Here is an 18,184-nt window from a genome sequence, read left to right as displayed (position 1 = left end):
AAACGAACTGTGCCTTTAAGAAGCACAGAAAATATTATAACAGATAAAATAATTAAGTTATAGCATCAATCTTTGTCAGAATATACAGTTTTAGCAAAGGATTGTTCCCCTCAGCAAATGATAACTAACCCAGGCAGCAGAAAAAAAATACACAAATAAACGTTTTTTATATCACAGTCAATACAATCAGCACAGCTCTGCTGTGAATGATTACTTCCCTCAAAAAAGACTCTTGAGATCCCTGAACTCTGTAGAGATGAACCGGATCATGCAGGAAGAAAATGAACCTCTGACTGAGTTTTTCTGATGCATAGTGAAAGCACCAAAATGGCCCCTCCCCCACACACATAACAGTGAGAGGGATCAGTGAACTGCTCTAATTTAAATCAAAACTATTGCCAAGTGGAAAAAAAGTGCCCAAAACATTTTTTCACCCAGTACCTCAGAGAAAAAAACGTTTTTACATGCCAGCAAAAAAACGTTTTACCTCAATAATTAATTGTCATTTAAAACCTATTGCAAGTCCCTGCAAAATAGGTTAAGTCTATGTATACAGTCTAAAAGCCAGAGAAGTACCATTTCCCAGAAAACTGAAGTGTAAAATATACATACATGACAGCCTGATATCAGCTACATCTACTGCATTCAAGGCTGAGTTTACATTATAACGGTATGGCAGGATTTTCTCATCAATTCCATGTCAGAAAATAATAAACTGCTACATACCTCTTTGCAGATTAATCTGCCTGCTGTCCCCTGATCTGAAGTTTACCTCTCCTCAGATGGCCGAGAAACAGCAATATGATCTTAACTACTCCGGCTAAAATCATAGAAAAACTCAGGTAGATTCTTCTTCAAATTCTACCAGAGAAGGAATAACACACTCCGGTGCTATTATAAAATAACAAACTTTTGATTGAAGATATAAAAACTAAATATATCACCATAGTCCTCTCACACATCCTATCTAGTCGTTGGGTGCAAGAGAATGACTGGAGGTGACGTAGAGGGGAGGAGCTATATAGCAACTCTGCTGGGTGAATCCTCTTGCACTTCCTGTAGGGGAGCAGTTAATATCCCACAAGTAATGATGACCCGTGGACTGATCACACTTAACAGAAGAAAACTAAAAAACTAACAATAACCGCCGACGATCCACTTACAGTTTCTGAAGTCCGGACATCCAGGCTGCGAGAAGTCTTCATCCGGGTGGCAAGAAGTCTTCATCCATCCAGGAGGCGTCTTCTATCTTCATCCCGGCGGCGCTGAGCATCCTCTATCCTCTTCATACGGTCACCGCCGTACACTGAATCTTTAATGCAAGGGAGCCTTTTCAAAATGGCGTCCCTTGCATTTTTGAAATTCAAATCAGCCAATAGGATGAGAGCTACTGAAATTCTATTGGCTATTCAAATCAGCCAATAGAATTTCAGTAGCTCTCATCCCATTGGCTGATTTGAACAGCCAATAGGATTTCAGTAGCTCTCATCCTATTGGCTGATCTGAATTTCAAAAATTAAGTCAGCCAATAGGAATGCAAGGGACATGATTTTGAAAAGGCTCCCTTGCATTAAAGATGTACGGCGTTGACCGTATGAAAAGGATGCTCCGCGCCGGATGTCTTCAAGGATGGACCCGCTCCGCGCTGCCGGGATGAAGATAGAAGATGCCGCCTGGATGAAGAGAGAAAACGCTGCCTGGATGGATGAAGACCTCGCCGCCTAGATGTCCGGACTTCAGAAACTGTAAGTGGATCGTCAGGGGTTAGTGTTAGGTTTTTTTTTAAACTTTTTTTGGGTGTTTTTTTTTTTAGATTAGGGTTTAGGCTTTTTTAAAAGAGCTAAATGCTCTTTTCAGGGCAATGCAAAAGAGCTTAATGCCCATACAAAGTGTCTACAGAAACCTTACCGGGAGGACAGAGGGGGGAGTCCCAGAGGGGGGAGTGAGATTGTGCCCGTTTAAACAGTCAGGGAGAAATGCTGAGAGAGGTGAGGGGATTTGTGACAGCCTTATCTATTACACAGACAGCCCCAGCATGGGGGCTGGCTGTAAAGGGCACTAGATAGGGAGTGCAGAAAAAGCCTTGCTCTGAAGCTAGTGGAGATTACGTTCGTATTCTCATGCACTGAGAGGATTAGAAACTTTATAATCATTTTTAGGAGATTTAGCAGCAAAATTGCAAATACATGTCAAATACAAACTTTATCTTCTGTTGGTGCTTTATTTAAATAGCCTATATTTTTTGGGTGTATAATGGCCCTTTAAAGATAGTGGACTTGGAGGTGTCTAACTTCTGAGACACTAAAGAGGAGGATCCTGAAATGACAAAAGGAGTGAAGAAATCATCTAGTGGACTTAACCCTGCCCTTAGCTTTTTGTTTTCAGACAGGAAAGCTCCTTTGCCTCCAATGACTGTAGCAATTTAGTGCAGGTCCAAACAAGATCTTACCCAAAAATGGAATGGAAAGGTCTGCTTTAAAAATATTATATCAGCAGACCATGACTTCAGCCATAAGGCTCTTCTAGCCAGAACAGTTAAAGCAGAAGTTAAACAGCTGCATTTAAAAAAACTTCTCCCACTCTTAACCGACTTCAAGCAATCCTGAATTTTATCAAGGGAACCTCTTTGGGAAAGATGTTGTCATACTATACTGCAGTAGCTGCAGATACGCAGGCTACACTAAAAGCTGGTGAGAACCTAGACAGTGCTCCTTAGGAAAGTCTCAGTTAAGCCCAGGGCCTGTGAAGGATTCTTGTGAAGGCATGAAAGCCATCAGTTGTGAAATTGCAGTGTGAATGTACTATTTTAAGTTAGGAGATGGCTCCGTAGAGTTGTCCAGGGGATACAAACCTGGTGGGTATCAAAACCTTGAGTTTTCTGCTGCAAATGCAATTCTGCATGACCCTGTCTAGCAATAGACAGACTCAGCACATAGATTAAAAAGCTGAGTAGGGGGACACAACAACACTTTCTTACATAGCAAACGAGAAGGAGTTAAATTGTCATAAAATTGCCCTTTTAAGGGATCAGTGTTAAGTCTTAACATTTTAGCTGCACCAGTTTGCTCCCTAGTGATTTAGAATAATAAGGACAATTTATACTTACCAATAAATTTCTTTCTTTCGAGATGAGGAGAGTCCATAGGTGTCCATAACATGTGGGATTTATTTCCTGCTATTAGGATGAGGTCAAGAACCCTGACAAGAGATTGAATCCCTCCCACCTCCTCTTCCCACTCAGTTTAATATAGCAGAGCAGAGGAGAGGAGAGAGATAGAAAAGGTAGGAAAGACAGAAAGCAGGGTTAAGAGATGCAAATAAGAACTAGTAAAAATGCGGACGGGTCCTATGGACTCTCCTCATCCCGAAAGAAAGAAAGAAAGAAAGAAAGAAATGTATAAGTAAGTATAAATTGTGTTTACTTTCGTAAGATGAGGAGACTCCACAGGTGTCCATAACATGTGGGATACAATACCCAAGCTAAGAATCCATGTTAAGGACAGGTGGGACAAAATGATGGCAGTTCCTATTTGCCGAACACTGCGGCCTGAAGAACTTTCCTGCCAAAAGCAGCCTTGGAAGAAGCATAAATATAAAAAAGAAAAAAAAATTAAAAAGAGAAGACTAAGTTGCCACCTTGCAAAGCTGTTCCAAGGAGGCAACATTGTTGAAGGCCTAAATAGTAGACACAGGCCTAGTAGAACGAGCAGTTACTCTTTTTGGAGGCTGTTTTCCCCACAAAGAAATAAGCATATATAAAAACACATTGGGGATGTAGAGCGGTGTCATACTATCTTAATCAAAATACCAGTATGAGTGAGGAGGTCAAACAATTTTTATTGAATATGATAGAATTTATTTTGACTCATAATTTTTTCGTATTCGATGATAAATTCTATTTACAGACCTGTGGGACAGCGATGGGTACTGCGTGTGCCCCAACTTACGCTAATATATATCTGGGCTGGTGGGAGGAAACTGTGGTGTTTAATGATAATCTCAAACATCTTACCAAACACATCTCCCACTGGTCCAGATATATAGATGACATTCTATTTATATGGAATGGTCCTGAGAATCTCCTGCATGATCTCATTACAACATTAAATGAAAACCCATTTGGACTATATCTTACATCCAACATACAAAAGTCTAAAGTGGAGTTTTTGGATCTCACAATTGGAAAGACTGACAGCTCAATTGTGACAGAAGCATATAGGAAACCCACGTCCACTAATAATATTTTGCATGCAAGCAGTTATCATCACCCTGCTACTATTAGAGGACTACCTATGGGTGAATATATACGCTTAAGGAGAAATTGTAGCACCATTGAGAATTTTAAAAAAGCTGCTAGAGAACTGAGACAAAGGTTACTTGAAAGAGGCTATTCAAAAAAATTGCTTGCTAGAGCATATAATAGAGCATTACTGAAAGATAGGGCTGAATTACTCACCCCTAAGATTAAGGAGAAAAATACCCCCTTGAGATGTATTACCACTTATTCCGCACAAAGTGATCAAATCATCCAAATTATGACTAAACATTGGCATGTCTTAACTAGGGATGACCTATTAAAACCATTAATAACAGAGAAGCCGCTAGTGACATACAGACGTGCTAGAAATATTAAGGATACACTGGTTACGAGCCATTATGATAGAAATGCTAAGAAATTGCCTATATATGAGGGCTCTATATCATGTGGACACTGTTCAGTATGTCAACACATGCTTAAAAAACAAAGAATAGTTGACAGATTTGGAAAAATTTGGAACATCAAACAACATATAAATTGTCAAAGTACAAACGTTATCTACTGTATATCTTGTAGCTGTAACTTATATTACATAGGAATGACAACAAGGAGCATGGGCACACGCATAACTGAACATCATAGTAATATTAGAACAGCTCAAAGAGACGTAGACAAATCTAAACAAATTACCAGTGTCGCTAGGCATTTCCTACAATGTCACAATGGGAAAACCAGTGCCCTAAAATGTTGGGGTCTAGAGAAATTGAGGCCCGGAATAAGAGGGGGTAACACTGAGGATAAATTGTTACAGATGGAAACCAAATGGGTTTTCAATCTGAATACCGTCATGCCTCATGGTATGAATGAATATAACAATTACTGGGTATATATCTGATGTGATATGAGCAGCAAGAGATCATTCCTTGTATGAAGTGACATAACCAACTGTATTTAATCTTATAATTTGGTGAATTGGTGTTAATATATAAAGATACTAGTAACACTTTCATCTATATGAGTATACACAGATGTGGTTTATAGCACTGCTCACTGGTCCCAGTCTTCATATAATATATGTCTAACCAGGATCCTTATGCTCTAGGATTTCTGGTCAATATCATATGTTTGTAGATTGGGACCCAGAAAAAATATATAATTAAGTAATACTTTTCTTTTTAGACCATAAATTTAACATTTAACAATTATTAAAAAGGTATTTTCCGTTGGATTCAAAGTCATCGATTTACTAAGTATTATATTGATGCTGTTAATAGTAGAATTGAAAACCTATATTATAACCATAGATTTAATACCAATGCGTCACTTGTACATTTTTAAGCAGATAATATGTGACTTATAAGGTAGACACATTATTAGTGAGGGTTAAGCTTAAGACTTACCTTTTACACTAATCAGTATCGCTACACATGGAGAGTTATACATTTGATCATATCCATAGAAATCCTAATAAATCTAATGATAGCCCCATATCTGTAATATAAGTTTTTCTGCAGTGATAGGACATTTTTTTGTCCATTGTGTATAAACAAACTTCTAGCATATATTTTTTTAGAATTACATGGGGATTTCTTTAGCTTTTTATCCTAGAGTTTTAGACAGGATGTTTTAAAGATTTTTACCAGCATGTATGTATGTGTATGTATATTCATGCCCATTATTATCTACTATATGTGGAATAACGAATCCAATCTGATTAGGATTCAGACTTAATATTATGCTTATATGATTGGGACAGATCACACATATATACTATTTAAAGTGGTAATGTAATCAACAGGAATTGTCTAATATTCTAGCACCATTTAAATAGGCTTTTCTTTTGGGATCCATAATAATCCAGTGCGTAACAAAACATAATGATGATAACAAAGATAGAAGTTTTGTTAGATACTTATGTGAAAATCCTTAATCACAATAGTACAGCTTCCTTTGTGCAGTGTTTAGCGTAATTTGGTTTGATATATGGTTGTAAATAATATTGGTGCGGTGAAAGTTTCATAACGTTACAACATTATTGAGCATTGGTATATGGATAATCGTTATATTTGAACCGATCGAGTGCAATATCTCATAACTTTATGGTATCCACGTTTTGAAGAGTCCACGATTGGATAGGATATTTATCCGTTCAATTGATACATATATATTTTAACATAGCAGTTGTCTCACAAGTAATTCTCTCTATATGCTATCTGTGGATTAATGCGCATGCGCGACACATCAATTGCACTTCTCAGCCACATAGCCCAATCCGGTTAGTAGGCGTCTTCCACCCAGCGTAACCATTGGATACTAAGAAGGCGTTTTCCTGGAAACCCATGCAATTGGCTAACTTTCGGTTTGGTAATGTGTATAAAAGTCCGCGCATCCGGCAGCCTCGGGTTTACTAACTGTCAGTGAAAAAATATAGCATTGAGAAAGGCTAGGTCATAGCCGAAACGCGTTTGCTCTTAATATTTTGAATCTTGCCGTTCAGTCACTTCAGCCACCTGATGCCGACGTTTCCTGCTATCGGCCAGGAAACAGAGAAGTGACTGTTGGCTTGTTTTTAGTTTCTCTGATGTTTGGTAGTGGTTTGTGTTTAACGGTAGGGGTATTTACCCCATGTAATCAACAGGAATTGTCTAATATTCTAGCACCATTTAAATAGGCTTTTCTTTTGGGATCCATAATAATCCAGTGCGTAACAAAACATAATGATGATAACAAAGATAGAAGTTTTGTTAGATACTTATGTGAAAATCTTTAATCACAATAGTACAGCTTCCTTTGTGCAGTGTTTAGCGTAATTTGGTTTGATATATGGTTGTAAATAATATTGGTGCGGTGAAAGTTTCATAACGTTACAACATTATTGAGCATTGGTATATGGATAATCGTTATATTTGAACCGATCAAGTGCAATATCTCATAACTTTATGATATCCACGTTTTGAAGAGTCCACGATTGGATAGGATATTTATCCGTTCAATTGATACATATATATTTTAACATAGCAGTTGTCTCACAAGTAATTCTCTCTATATGCTATCTGTGGATTAATGCGCATGCGCGACACATCAATTGCACTTCTCAGCCACATAGCCCAATCCGGTTAGTAGGCGTCTTCCACCCAGCGTAACCATTGGATACTAAGAAGGCGTTTTCCTGGAAACCCATGCAATTGGCTAACTTTCGGTTTGGTAATGTGTATAAAAGTCCGCGCATCCGGCAGCCTCGGGTTTACTAACTGTCAGTGAAAAAATATAGCATTGAGAAAGGCTAGGTCATAGCCGAAACGCGTTTGCTCTTAATATTTTGAATCTTGCCGTTCAGTCACTTCAGCCACCTGATGCCGACGTTTCCTACTATCGGCCAGGAAACAGAGAAGTGACTGTTGGCTTGTTTTTAGTTTCTCTGATGTTTGGTAGTGGTTTGTGTTTAACGGTAGGGGTATTTACCCCATGTCTTTTAAATTATTAATTAAAGTATAGTTTTTTAACTAACTTCATACCCATATAAGTAAGTATGAGTGCTATAATAGCCCCTATCTTTCTCTTCTTTTTCTTTGATAACTAATTGTTACTAAGGGGTAGCACCGGAATCCACAGATTCTTTTTCTTACTAAATATTAGTGTAGTGCCAGTTTATCCCAATCCCAATAACCTGAAAAAAAGACAAATAAACTAGAAGACTGACTAAAGTCTTTAGTAGCCTGAAGATAGAATTCTAAGGCTCTGAGTAAATCCAAATTGTTAAGTATGCATTCCTTAGGGTTAGAAGGATTTTGTCACAGTGAAGGAACAACAATTTCCTGATAAATATTTCTGAAGACACTCCATTCGATAAAAAATCATATTTAGTCTGGAGGACCGCTTTATCTTGATGAAAAATCAAAAAGGGGAGATTAGAAGACAGGGCAGATAATCAAGGCACTCTTCTAGCAGAAGAAATGGGTAGAAGAAAGAGAACCTTCCATGACAATAACTTTAGGAGTGCATAGGTGCAAAGGGGAAACCTTGCAGAACAGGAAGAACCAGATTCAAATTCCAAGGGGCAGAAACCGGTCTAATAACAGGCACCTAGATTACGAGTTTCGAGCTAAACAGGGTTCGAAACGAACAAAACAAAAGTTGCGTTATTTCACTCTCCATAGTGCTGCCATTACGAGTTTCTGAAAAGCCTCCTTGTGTGTGCGATATGGTTGCGTTAAGCTCCATACCACACAAAATCTGGGCTGCTTTGACGTGCTTGTGCACGCTTTCCCCCATAGACATCAATGGGGAGAAAGTGTTAGAAAAAAAACACCTGCGATCGCGGAATGAAAAATTTCCGTAAAGCAACCCGATTGATGTCTATGGGGAAAAGAAAGTTATGTTTAAACCTAACACCCTAACATAAACCCCTAGTCTAAACAGCACTAATCCGCCGTCCCCGCCACAAAACACTAAATTAAACAACCTCTAAACCTCACACCCCCATAACTTTAAATTAAAATCACAATATAACTCTATTTAAACAAATAAAAACTTACCTGTGAAATAAATATAAACCTAACATTAAACTATAAATTAACATAACTAATCTAATAAAATAAAAAAATACTACCAATTAAAATATCTAAATGACAAATTTTAAAAAAAACTAACTACAAATCTAAATTACAACTAAAAAAAAACAAATCCTATGAAAATTTTAAAAAAATACAAAAAATAATTAACACTAAAATCATGAAAAATATAAAACACTAAGATTATCAAAAATAAAAACAATTACACCTAATCTAATAGCCCTATAAAAATCAAAAAGCCCCCCAAAATAAAAACACCCCCTAGCCTACAATAAACTACTAATAGCCCTTAAAATGGCCTTTTGTAGGGCATTGCCCTAAAGAAATCAGCTCTTTTACCTGTAAAAAAATACAAATTTCCCCCAACAGTAAAATCCACCACCCAACCAACCCCCCAAAATAAAAAACCTAACTCTAAAAAAAAACCTAAGCTACCCATTGCCTAAAGGGGCATTTGTATGGGCATTTATTATTATATTATTATATTATTAGCTCTTTTGCAAAGCCCAAAGCCCTAATCTAAAAAAAAACAAAAAAACACCCAAAAAAGTTTAAAAAAACTAACACTAACCCCAGAAGATCTACTCACGGTTTCTGAAGTCCGGACATCCATCTCCATCCAGGCGACGAGGTCTTCATCCAGGCGGCGAGGTCTTTATCCATCCCAGGGGCGTCTTCTATCTTCATCCTGGTAGCACAGAGCGGAGCCATCCTGGAAGCCGAAGACATCCTGCGCGGAGTATCCTCTTAAAACGGTCGCCACCGTACACCGCATTTGAATGCAAGGTAGCCGTTTCAAAATGGCGTACCTTGCATTCCTATTGGCTGATTTGATTCTTCAAATTCAAATCAGCCAATAGGATGAGAGCTACTGAAATCCTATTGGCTGTTCAAATCAGCCAATCAAATTCAGAGATTTGATATCCGGATGATACAAGGATACTTGACACAGCAGATATTTCCTTAGGGGTAGAGCCCATGGAGGAAGAGATGGCATCTGTATTAGGTCTGTATATTAAGTTCTGCGGGCCACAGAAATGATCCTTGTGAATTGGAACATGCAGATATGCATCCTTTAAATCTAAAGTTGTAATAAATTGACCCATCTGAATTGGAGGCAAGATAATACGGATCGTTTTCATTTTGAAAAAGAGGGTAACCGAACATATGTTCAGAGTTTTTAAGTCCAGAATAGGTTGATAAGTGTCTTCCTTCTTTGAGACAAAGAAGAGGTTAGAGTAAAAACCCTGATCCTCCATGTTGAGATATTGGAACAGGTTGGATCACTCCTATTTTCTCTAAGTCTTGAACACATTAAACAAGGGCAGCTGCTATGGAATGTGAGTCAGATAAAAACAGAATTTATGCTTACCTGATAAATTACTTTCTCCAACGGTGTGTCCGGTCCACGGCGTCATCCTTACTTGTGGGATATTCTCTTCCCCAACAGGAAATGGCAAAGAGCCCAGCAAAGCTGGTCACATGATCCCTCCTAGGCTCCGCCTACCCCAGTCATTCGACCGACGTACAGGAGGAAATATGCATAGGAGAAACCATATGATACCGTGGTGACTGTAGTTAGAGAAAATAATTCATCAGACCTGATTAAAAAAAAAAACCAGGGCGGGCCGTGGACCGGACACACCGTTGGAGAAAGTAATTTATCAGGTAAGCATAAATTCTGTTTTCTCCAACATTGGTGTGTCCGGTCCACGGCGTCATCCTTACTTGTGGGAACCAATACCAAAGCTTTAGGACACGGATGAAGGGAGGGAGCAAATCAGGTCACCTAAATGGAAGGCACCACGGCTTGCAAAACCTTTCTCCCAAAAATAGCCTCCGAAGAAGCAAAAGTATCAAATTTGTAAAATTTGGCAAAAGTGTGCAGTGAAGACCAAGTCGCTGCCTTACATATCTGGTCAACAGAAGCCTCGTTCTTGAAGGCCCATGTGGAAGCCACAGCCCTAGTGGAATGAGCTGTGATTCTTTCAGGAGGCTGCCGTCCGGCAGTCTCATAAGCCAATCGGATAATGCTTTTAAGCCAAAAAGAAAGAGAGGTAGAAGTTGCCTTTTGACCTCTCCTTTTACCAGAATAAACAACAAACAAAGAAGATATTTGTCTGAAATCTTTAGTGGCCTCTAAATAGAATTTTAGAGCACGGACTACGTCCAAATTGTGTAACAAACGTTCCTTCTTTGAAACTGGATTCGGACACAAAGAAGGTACAACTATCTCCTGGTTAATATTCTTGTTGGAAACAACTTTCGGAAGAAAACCAGGCTTAGTACGCAAAACCACCTTATCTGCATGGAACACCAGATAGGGCGGAGAACACTGCAGAGCAGATAACTCAGAAACTCTTCTAGCAGAAGAAATTACAACTAAAAACAAAACTTTCCAAGATAATAACTTAATATCTACGGAATGTAAGGGTTCAAATGGAACCCCTTGAAGAACTGAAAGAACTAGATTAAGACTCCAGGGAGGAGTCAAAGGTCTGTAAACAGGCTTGATTCTAACCAGAGCCTGAACAAACGCTTGAACGTCTGGCACAGCTGCCAGCCTTTTGTGAAGTAAAACAGATAACGCAGAGATCTGTCCCTTCAGAGAACTTGCAGATAATCCTTTCTCCAAACCTTCTTGTAGAAAGGATAGAATCTTAGGAATTTTTATCTTGTTCCAGGGGAATCCTTTAGATTCACACCAACAGATATATTTTTTCCATATCTTATCGTAAATTTTTCTAGTTACAGGCTTTCTAGCCTGAATCAGAGTATCTATTACAGAATCTGAAAACCCACGCTTTGATAAAATCAAGCGTTCAATCTCCAAGCAGTCAGTTGGAGGGACACCAGATTCGGATGTTCGAATGGACCTTGAACAAGAAGGTCCTGTCTCAAAGGTAGCTTCCATGGTGGAGCCGATGACATATTCACCAGGTCTGCATACCAAGTCCTGCGTGGCCACGCAGGAGCTATCAAGATCACCGAAGCCCTCTCCTGATTGATCCTGGCTACCAGCCTGGGAATGAGAGGAAACGGTGGGAATACATAAGCTAGGTTGAAGGTCCAAGGTGCTACTAGTGCATCTACTAGAGTCGCCTTGGGATCCCTGGATCTGGACCCGTAACAAGGAACCTTGAAGTTCTGACGAGAGGCCATCAGATCCATGTCTGGAATGCCCCATAATCGAGTTATTTGGGCAAAGATTTCCGGATGGAGTTCCCACTCCCCCGGATGGAATGTCTGACGACTCAGAAAATCTGCTTCCCAATTTTCCACTCCTGGGATGTGGATTGCAGACAAGTGGCAGGAGTGATCCTCCGCCCATTGAATTATCTTGGTCACTTCCTCCATCGCCAGGGAACTCCTTGTTCCCCCCTGATGGTTGATATATGCAACTGTCGTCATGTTGTCTGATTGAAACCTTATGAATTTGGCCTTTGCTAGATGAGGCCAAGCTTTGAGAGCATTGAATATCGCTCTCAGTTCCAGAATGTTTATCGGGAGAAGAGATTCTTCCCGAGACCATAGACCCTGAGCTTTCAGGGGTTCCCAGACCGCGCCCCAGCCCACCAGACTGGCGTCGGTCGTGACAATGACCCACTCTGGTCTGCGGAAGCTCATTCCCTGTGACAGGTTGTCCAGGATCAGCCACCAACGGAGTGAATCTCTGGTCCTTTGATCTACTTGAATCGTCGGAGACAAGTCTGTATAATCCCCATTCCACTGTCTGAGCATGCACAGTTGTAATGGTCTTAGATGAATTCGTGCAAAAGGAACTATGTCCATTGCTGCAACCATCAATCCTATTACTTCCATGCACTGCGCTATGGAAGGACGAAGAACAGAATGAAGAACTTGACAAGAGCTTAGAAGTTTTGATTTTCTGACCTCTGTCAGAAAAATCCTCATTTCTAAGGAGTCTATTATTGTTCCCAAGAAGGGAACTCTTGTTGACGGGGAAAGAGAACTTTTTTCTATGTTCACTTTCCATCCGTGAGATCTGAGAAAGGCTAGGACGATGTCCGTATGAGCCTTTGCTTTTGACAGAGACGACGCTTGAATCAGGATGTCGTCCAAGTACGGTACTACTGCAATGCCCCTTAGTCTTAGAACCGCTAGAAGGGACCCTAGTACCTTTGTGAAAATTCTCGGAGCAGTGGCTAATCCGAATGGAAGTGCCACAAACTGGTAATGCTTGTCCAGAAAAGCGAACCTTAGGAACTGATGATGTTCCTTGTGGATAGGAATATGTAGGTACGCATCCTTTAAATCCACCGTGGTCATAAATTGACCTTCTTGGATGGTAGGAAGGATCGTTCGAATGGTTTCCATTTTGAACGATGGAACCCTGAGCAATTTGTTTAGGATCTTGAGATCTAAAATTGGTCTGAATGTTCCCTCTTTTTTGGGAACTATGAACAGGTTGGAGTAAAACCCCATCCCTTGTTCTCCTATTGGAACTGGATGAATTACTCCCATCTTTAACAGGTCTTCTACACAATGTAAGAATGCCTGTCTTTTTATTTGGTTTGAAGATAATTGAGACCTGTGGAACCTTCCCCTTGGGGGTAGTTCCTTGAATTCCAGGAGATAACCTTGAGAAACTATTTCTAGTGCCCAAGGATCCTGAACATCTCTTGCCCAGGCCTGAGCAAAGAGAGAAAGTCTGCCCCCCACCAGATCCGGTCCCGGATCGGGGGCCATCCCTTCATGCTGTTTTGGTCGCAGTGGCAGGCTTCTTGGCCTGCTTAGCCTTGTTCCAGCCTTGCATCGGTCTCCAGGCTGGTTTGGGTTGAGAAGTATTACCCTCTTGCTTAGAGGATGTAGAAGTAGAGGCTGGTCCGTTTCTGCGAAAGGGACGAAAATTAGGCTTATTTCTAGCCTTAAAAGACCTATCCTGAGGAAGGGCGTGGCCCTTTCCCCCGGTGATGTCTGAAATAATCTCTTTCAAATCAGGACCAAACAGTGTTTTGCCCTTGAAAGGGATGTTAAGCAATTTTGTCTTGGAAGACACATCCGCTGACCAAGACTTTAGCCAAAGCGCTCTGCGCGCCACGATAGCAAACCCTGAATTTTTCGCCGCTAATCTAGCTAATTGCAAAGCGGCATCTAGAATAAAAGAGTTAGCCAATTTAAGTGCTTGAACTCTGTCCATAACCTCCTCATACGAAGATTCTTTATTGAGCGACTTTTCTAGTTCTTCGAACCAGAAACACGCTGCCGTAGTGACAGGAACAATGCATGAAATTGGTTGTAGAAGGTAACCTTGCTGAACAAACATCTTTTTAAGCAAACCCTCTAATTTTTTATCCATAGGATCTTTGAAAGCACAACTGTCTTCTATGGGAATAGTAGTGTGTTTGTTTAGAGTAGAAACCGCCCCCTCGACCTTAGGGACTGTCTGCCATAAGTCCTTTCTGGGGTCGACTATAGGAAATAATTTCTTAAATATAGGGGGAGGAACAAAAGGTATGCCGGGCCTTTCCCATTCCTTATTTACTATGTCCGCCACCCGCTTGGGTATAGGAAAAACATCGGGGGGCACCGGAACCTCTAGGAACTTGTCCATTTTACATAATTTCTCTGGAATTACCAAATTGTCACAATCATCCAGAGTAGATAATACCTCCTTAAGCAGTGCGCGGAGATGTTCTAATTTAAATTTAAATGTTACAACATCAGGTTCAGCTTGATGAGAAATTTTTCCTGAATCTGAAATTTCTCCCTCAGACAAAACCTCCCTCCTGGCCCCTTCAGATTGGTGTGAGAGTATGTCAGAAACGTTATCATCAGCGTCCTCTTGCTCTTCAGTGTTTAAAACAGAGCAATCGAGCTTTCTCTGATAAGTAGGCATTTTAGATAAAATATTTGCAATAGAATTATCCATAACAGCCGTTAATTGTTGCATGGTAATAAGTATTGGCGCACTAGATGTACTAGGGGCCTCTTGTGTGGGCAAAACTGGTGTAGACACAGAAGGGGATGATGCAGTACCATGCTTACTCCCCTCATCTGAAGAATCATCTTGGGCACTATTATTATCTGTGGCATCATTGTCCCTACTTTGTTTGGACACTATGTCACAATTATCACATATATTTAAATGGGGAGGCACATTGGCTTTCATACATATAGAACATCGCTTATCTGATGGTTCAGACATGTTAAACAGGCTTAAACTTGTCAACAAAGCACAAAAAACGTTTTAAAATAAAACCGTTACTGTCACTTTAAATTTTAAACAGAACACACTTTATTACTGAATATGCGAAAAAGCATGAAGCAATTGTTCAAAATTCACCAAAATTTCACCACAGTGTCTTAAAGCCTTAAAAGTATTGCACACCAAATTTTAACCCCTATACAGTCCCAGGTATCTGCTTTGCTGAGACCCAACCAAGCCCAGAGGGGAATACGATACCAAATGACGCCTTCTATAAGCTTTTTCAGTGGTTCTTAGCTCCTCACACATACATCTGCATGCCTTGCTTTCCAAAAACAACTGCGCATTAGTGGCGCGAAAATGAGGCTCTGCCTATGACTAGAGAAGGCCCCCATCTGAAAAAGGTGTCCATACAGTGCCTGCCGTTTTTTAACAACAATCCCCAAGATTATAATAACTATAAGAGTTATAATCTGCCAAATATGCTTAGCAAAGTAATCGTTTTAGCCCAGAAAATGTCTACCAGTTTTTTAAGCCCTTATAAAGCCCTTTATTCTTTTACTTAATCTAAGAAAATGGCTTACCGGTCCCCATAGGGAAAATGACAGCCTTCCAGCATTACAAAGTCTTGTTAGAAATGTGGCCAGTCATACCTCAGGCAGAAAAATCTGCCAACTGCTTCCCCCAACTGAAGTTACTTCATCTCAACAGTCCTGTGTGGAAACAGCAATCGATTTTAGTAACGTTTGCTAAAATCATCTTCCTCTTACAAACAGAAATCTTCTTCTCTTTTCTGTTTCAGAGTAAATAGTACATACCAGCACTATTTTAAAATAACAAACACTTGATTGAAGAATAAAAACTACATTTAAACACCAAAAAACTCTTAGCCATCTCCGTGGAGATGTTGCCTGTGCAACGGCAAAGAGAATGACTGGGGTAGGCGGAGCCTAGGAGGGATCATGTGACCAGCTTTGCTGGGCTCTTTGCCATTTCCTGTTGGGGAAGAGAATATCCCACAAGTAAGGATGACGCCGTGGACCGGACACACCTATGTTGGAGAAACCATTCTTATGGAGGTCTGATGTTCATGTAGATTTCTGATTTGAGTTGGAATTTTTGGTCTGTTTGTTTTTAAACCAAGAAGATCTGTTTTCCAAGAAGGTTTGGAGGATTCAGAGCTCTGGTTGGAGGGGACTTTTGATCTCTAGGTGAGAAAAAAGGTACAAAAACAATTTGTTTGTTTGTACTTCCTCTTGGATTTCTTGTCCTGAACAAGAAAAGCCCTCTTTCCCCCCCAGAGACAGTTCTCTTAGAAACCATGTCGGCTGACCAAGATTTACACACAATGAATTCTCTTTAAGAAAACAGTAACGGACATATTTTTATGATTATTTCAAATACTGCATCACAAATTAAATCATTAGCCATTTTAATGACTTTAATGCAGTTGGTTATATCCTCAGAAGATTGATCAGAATCCATCTGAGAAAAAGAATCACACCAGAAGGACACCGCAGTGGCCACACAGATGTTTGCAACTGCAGGTCTAAGCTGAAGAGCCGATTGGGAGAATAATTTCCTAAGTAAGGGCTCAGATTTGCGATCCATTGGATCCCTTAACTAAAAACTATCCTCCATAAGAATAGTAGTGAGACTGGAAATAGCTCCATCAACCTTAGGAACTACTTCCCAGGTTGTTAAATTCTTTCTGAAAGTGGATACATTTTTTTAAACCTGTTTGAAGGTGCAAAAGGAATGCCTGGTTTCTTCCATTCTTTGGCTTCATAGTCTGTGACTAAGTCTTGTGCTTCAAAGGGCTTAGGCACTTTAGGCGGAGCTTTGAAAACTTGATTCAACTTTACAGGTTTGGAATCCTACGGATTCAGTTCTGATAAGTTGCAAGGTATTCAAAACTTCCTGAAGTAGGAAACGGATATGGTCCTCTTTAAATCTAACATGGAATCAGCCTCAGGCATTGGATCAAGGTCCACAGGAGAATACACCCGCAGAGCCCTCAGAAAGAGGCTCAGCTAAGTCAAGAGTTTTGTAAGGTTGGTGGTAACTGAGCCTGGGGGATAGACCCTGCGCATTATAGGTAGTGTGAAGTAGATCTTCTGGCTTTTGCTTATACTTATTTGGTTTGGGGATAGTCACTTAAATCTCTGTCATAGTCTTTTCAAGACTCTATTTATACTCTGGAGAAAAGTCAGTGGAATCCACCTGGCCTTCAAAAACAGACGTGGGCACTAATTGTCTGCCTGGTGTCATATTGACAAGATTATGGCTTGGGAATTGGAGATGTGGAACACAATTAGTATATAACTGGTTAGTTTGGTCCACTTGAATAGTTTTGCATAATAAACAGGACAAATTAACTGCAAAATATAGTACCTATAAAAGGACAGCACTAGGAATAGTTCCTGGGATGTGTTTAGTGTCTGAGTCACTTACCTGGACTGCAGCACCCCTCCACTGTATCTTACCAGTTTGCTGCAGTCTTTCTCCCTTACAGAATGCTGATCCAGAAGAGAGCCCATCCAGAGTAAGTATATACTGCAGAGGATACTTGCGGATATACCAGCAACCCCTCAGGTGAAGGATAAAAGGTAGGGTGCCTGCAAAGCATGAGGGCAATTATGGCTGAGGTATTTACCCATGAGAGTACTGACATGCCATAATTGAGGTATTCCTTTACCCCTAATTCACTCAGAATCTTGGAGAAATAATCTAGTCTTCTCTGAGTGAAGATGGAAGAGGGGTACTGGGTCTCAGGTCAGGTCTGAGATCCCAATAAATAATCAGTGAGAAAATAATAAAATCTTGCTTGCCGTGCACCTCTCTCAACCTCTCTCCTCAGAGGCCAAAAACAAACTGAGTGGGAGAGGAGGTAGGAGGAATTAAAGCGCTTGTGAGGGTGCGTGTCCTCCTCCTAGTGGCAGAAAAATATATCCCAAATGTTCTGGACAACAATGGAGTCCATGGTAAAGCACTATAACCACTATAAACTGAGAAGGGTTAGCACCCGACTTTCTTTTGAGTGCAATCATTACTTTCAATGTACATATCGACCGTGCTAATATGCACTTTTACAAGTATTCATAACTACCTTTGGCTTTAGCACAGTTGGTCTAACACTGTGTCAGGTAAGTGTGCAAGTGATAAGTGTTAGCACAGTCGCAATAT

At 40.1% G+C, this 18,184-nt stretch overlaps 1 protein-coding gene across 1 annotated transcript in view; it reads right to left on the bottom strand.

Moving 5' to 3' along the window:
- The window catches only part of LOC128651783 (NACHT, LRR and PYD domains-containing protein 3), a 607,406-nt gene that overhangs the window by 460,968 nt on the left and 128,254 nt on the right, over positions 1-18,184 (bottom strand). The window lies entirely within an intron of this gene.

Source organism: Bombina bombina, chromosome 1, assembly GCF_027579735.1.
Source record: "Bombina bombina isolate aBomBom1 chromosome 1, aBomBom1.pri, whole genome shotgun sequence".
Lineage (NCBI taxonomy): Eukaryota > Metazoa > Chordata > Amphibia > Anura > Bombinatoridae > Bombina > Bombina bombina.
This window is presented reverse-complemented; position numbering and strand designations above follow the sequence as displayed.